Source organism: Dipodomys spectabilis, unplaced genomic scaffold (assembly GCF_019054845.1).
Source record: "Dipodomys spectabilis isolate Male_0828 unplaced genomic scaffold, ASM1905484v1 ptg000449l, whole genome shotgun sequence".
In the NCBI taxonomy this organism is placed as follows: Eukaryota; Metazoa; Chordata; class Mammalia; order Rodentia; family Heteromyidae; genus Dipodomys; species Dipodomys spectabilis.
The window spans coordinates 760,896-765,698 of record NW_024871126.1 but is presented as its reverse complement, the minus strand read 5'-3'; the positions used below and the strand labels follow the sequence as shown (position 1 = coordinate 765,698).

Here is a 4,803-nt window from a genome sequence, read left to right as displayed (position 1 = left end):
GTGCTGGCGGCCTGTGCTTTCCAATTCCCAGCCTAGAATATATGGGTAGGTTTCTTGTGGGGTTTGGGCTCCTCTTGTCCTGAACCACCCCCCCCCCCCGGTCTTTTGCTGTCACAGGCATGATTCCCAGGGGCTGCTGTTCCCTGTTTTTCTCCCCTTTGCTGAGGCGTATGCTCAGCTTCTGATTTCAGTTGGGAGGAGGTGGTTATGTTGCTCAGGCACCGGATGCCCAGGCCTGGTCCCGGCCCCCAGCCTGGGGCACACCGGTTGGGCCTGTGCTGCTGTGTATCCCACCTAGATTACACAGCCTGGAGTGCACAGTTCAAATTTCTTCCACCGTTGGGTGTCTTGACCCAGTGGTGCTGTTCCTGTCTTGGGAGTTTAAGCTCCCTTCCAGGGTCTCTCTTGTTCTAGCGAGGCAAGCTGAGTGTGATCTATGGGCTAGTGGAGCTCTTGAACAGTTTCTGGTTTTAGTGGGTCCTGTGGTGCAGGTTTTGGGGTAGGGGGTTTGGGGATTCCCACTAGCTCTGGTCTCCCTTGAGGAATACACTGTCCCCTGAAGGGTACTCACCCTGGTTCTAGTTGTTGTTTCTGTGTGATATAGGTTGCTGGTTGCCTTGCAGTCAGAGTTCCATTGAGGTGGTTTTGGCTGGGCTGAGAGGTGGTGGCTCTATGTGTTTCTCTTCTGTCACTGCCTCCATTGATGCTGTTCGGGTCCGCTACACGGGATGGGCCTCCGGCCTGCACTCGAGGGGTAGGGGAGGGGCCTCTGTGCAGGTTCTGAGCGCTGGGGTTTGTTTCTGTTTGCGTTCTCCGGATCAACACCAGTTCCTTTCAGTTCTTCTGCTCTGGTGTTCTGTGGGCATCTCGTGTATCTCTGGGGTTCCTGCCATGGGGCAGAGTTGCTTTGGTGGCATGGAGCCTCTCTGCTCAAATGGAGAGTGAGGGGTAGGGGTGGGATGTTTGTGTAAGTTCCCTGCTCAGAGGTTTCTTCAGTCGTCATGATTAGCAGGTCTGACACTGGTACCTCAGGGGGCTTTGGTGCAGGTGATCTGCAAACAGCCCCCTGTGTCTCTGGGACACCGGCAGCTCCCACCAGGTGGGCTGGCCATGGCTTGGCACGCTGCTGTGTGGCCAATAAACGTTGGAGGAGGGGTCTTCATGTTTCTCTGTTGTGAAATTCTTCTGTTTAACTCTTTATTTTTTTGTTTTTCTGCCTCCTGTTTTTCAATGGATGTTGGTCTTTTTGTTGTTGTCGGTCTCTTGGGGAGATTAAACGTTAGAACTTGAACTCTCTTTTTGGTTGGGGAAAGCTGTGGCATTCTGCTACTTCCCCATAGCCATCTTGGTCCCCCCTCGAGTTTTTGCTTTTTTTAATCAGAAATAATTTTAATTTATCTGTTGAAGAGAGTACTAAAGAAACTAAAGATATTTCTGGTGTTTATCTGAAAAATTATACTTTAAAATATTCTGTATTCTGTTTGTATAATATCCATAATCTATTTTATTCTTTCCTAGATATGACTTTGAATACTACATTGTTTTATAATATATAGGTTCGTTAATAAATGTGTCCTTTCAGATTGCATTCCATACAGAAACAGTTTAAGATTCCTTTTTACTAGGTGCTTATAGTATATTTCTTTGGAATAAAATGACAATGTTGTCAAATTTTAAACGTTTTGTTAAGATTATGCTATGTAAAGGCCTTTCTAAGGTGAAGATTTAATACACTGATGTCAAACTAACTTATATATATGGATTACATGTATTGTTACACTTGTAATTTTGTAATCAACTTTTTAATAATTGTTTTCCATTTCTTGCATCTGAAGAATGAAAAATATGGCATAATTCACAGATTTTCATATCATCATGTGCAATTGCCATGTTAATCTCTGTATTGTTGTAATTTGGGTATACGTGCTGCTGAAGCATGTAATGTCTTCTAAATTTAGATAGTTAATGATGCAATATTTATAGAGGATTATATCCTTGGGTGCCTATTTGTAACAAGGAAACCTTGATGTTCCTAACAATGCTACTGATCTTATTTCCCTAAAATTCTGTGTATAATGGAAAATAATTATATTGTTCAGTCGATTGCTTACGTTTGCAATTTTTTGTCAATGACTATTTTAAATCTTTTTCATTTTAGATTTAATCATACTTTGAAGCATTTTAAGCTAGGTTCAAAGGGGATGGCTTTTTCAAGTACTTATTTATCCAACTGAGTTAGCTCTGTGGAGCTAATGGATTCAAAGTTAGCCTTACTTAAGAGCTCCTTCTAAACTTCTGCAGCTGAAATTTTCCCAAATGAGGTCTTATTTGTACAAATGTCTACCTGACACTTTACCCTTCTTCCATGTAGGATCAACCAGAATATCTTACCTTGACAGCATAAATTGTCTTACTTGAACAAAACAACTCTTAGTTACAAGGGATCCTAGAAAGTTGAACATTTCAGAGAGAACTGCTCAGACTAGAAGGTTTTTATCAAAATATAATTGTTTATTATACCTACCATTTCAACAGTTGCTAAAGCCAAGAAGGTGAAAAAATTGTTCATATGCATGATTAACTAATTTGCTGACCTGTCTACCTTCCAACCAGGCAGGAACTTACACTACTGCCTTTCTATCACCAAATATTTTCATAGCTCCAGGAGAAGCCCATATGTTTCTCCTTGTTATTAGGCCTTAAATTGGTAATGTTTCCTCTTGCCTCCAGTCCGTAAATCTACAAAAGTTAAAGGTTTAAGTCTAACTCTACCAAACACTGAGGTAGAGATAATGGAATAATACTTTAAAACAGAGTTGCTTTTGATCCTCTAACCACAACAGAACAATGCAAAACATGTGCCCCTTTTTATTATATTATCTATAGTTATATATTTTATATTTATATGTGCTGAATTTATATTTCACACAGTGAAACTTACTAAAATCAATTGATAATTTGACAAATAAATTGATATTTATTTATTCCAATAAATAGAACTGAAATATAAATAATTAAGTTTAGAATATATATTAGAATATAAAAAGGATCAATGCAATGTCTTCGGTATAAACTTGTGAGACCTTCTAAGTTTTCGTGGTCTTCTGAATTCACATTGTTAAAAATCAATGTTGTTTTCCTCTAATCTATAAGAGATTTTACTCTGATGCTCTGTTTATTATTTTAACTCGCTGGTCCCAAAATGTTTTTCCCCACAATTCTGAAGCATTCCTACAGCTTACACTCCAATTGTGCTGATATGATATCTAAAAGACTTTATTCTTCTATAGACCCATTGGTCATAGTATCTTATGGCTGAGTTCCCTGCATCATCAGATAACAGGGGCAAGACTTCTCACCTAGGCTTATGCAACATGCCAGCAGAAAGTAACTGAAAATCGATCCCTATTTTTCATTTCTTATAATATTTCAGGGCCCCAATTCCTTGAGACACAAGAATTGGCAGCAATCAATTGTGTAATGGCAGGCAATTTAAAATGAAAGATGAGGTCACAAAATCGAGAGAAAGTACTGTATTTCAAACTCAATTTACAGATGACCAGCTCATATGAATGAACAAGATCAGAAAGTGTCACAAGATTATTTTTAATACCACTCCCCTAATGATTAATGTAATATTTCAGTCTAGCATAAGTGGGCCCAACAAATAGTTCCTGGAAGGACAGATCCGTGATTGATCTACCAAGGTCAGGAAAACTTGACTTAGAGGTCAAATATAATTCAGCAAAACACTAATTGAGAAGATTGTTTGTGCTTCAAAACACTGGTACTTTAGTACAACTTGGTTCTGTAATATAAAAATGTTGTCATTCTCAAACCAACCTACATTTAATCTCCTGAAAGTGTATTCCTTTTCAAATAAACTTTTTAAAATCACACTTGACAAAATTACATTTGATAAGCAGATGACCCTTAGTGACATTACAAGTTTTTCAAGTGTTAGGGAGCAAGTTACAATAGAGTTGATTTATTTACCCAGCACTAATGCCAAACAGGTTCAACCATTCATTAAAGTGTAGAAATAGTACCACGCATCATTTGTGTTGTTCAGTAGGTGCCTTTCAGAAATTGGTTAAATAGATCAGCCTCCCATATTTCAACCCCAAACGTTAGCTAATAAAGTCAATTTTATCACTTAATAAGGGGCATTTTAAAAAGTCACAAATACTTGCCTTATCATATGTTGTTTTGTTTTCCCTCTGACTAACATAGTAAGAAATATGTCTTCAAGGCTTGAATATGGGTACTCATCTGAGATGTGACAAAATCTATCTTCTATTTCTATCATATTCCTCTATAGTAGTAAATGTTAGTTTTCTTCTTTTTCCAAAACTTATAGGTAGTAGAAAGTCTTATCCCATGTAAAATAAAATAATCACACACCATTGTACAAAGCCATTTATAAAAATTGGTAGTTAAGAATACATTCAAAACCATTTTTAAACTTTCTTGTTGACTAAAGATTACTCTTCAAATGGATGATAATATAATCATGTCTAGGTGTTTCAAGTCTCCAGTCTTGCAAATTGTTACTGCAGATGAATTAATTATGGAAATATAAGTTGACATCAGTTCAAGTATATGCAGGACTGAAACTCCATGGAATGTATATAAACCTTTCAAAGTATTAACGGACAGTTTAACAGAATGACTATCAGGAAGTTGAAACCAGAGAGGAATAATAGTAAAGACATAGAATGAATGAAAAATGGAACAAGGAGCAAGTACAACTAGAATACTCAATGTACACATTTAAGAAAAGAATTGGTAAATCAGAAATAA

The 4,803-nt window shown here is 37.7% G+C and overlaps 1 pseudogene; it reads right to left on the bottom strand.

Annotated features, from left to right (window-relative positions):
- Window positions 1–1,839: 1,839 nt before the first annotated feature.
- LOC122098010 lies at window positions 1,840–1,938 on the bottom strand (annotated as a pseudogene).
- Window positions 1,939–4,803: the final 2,865 nt, after the last annotated feature.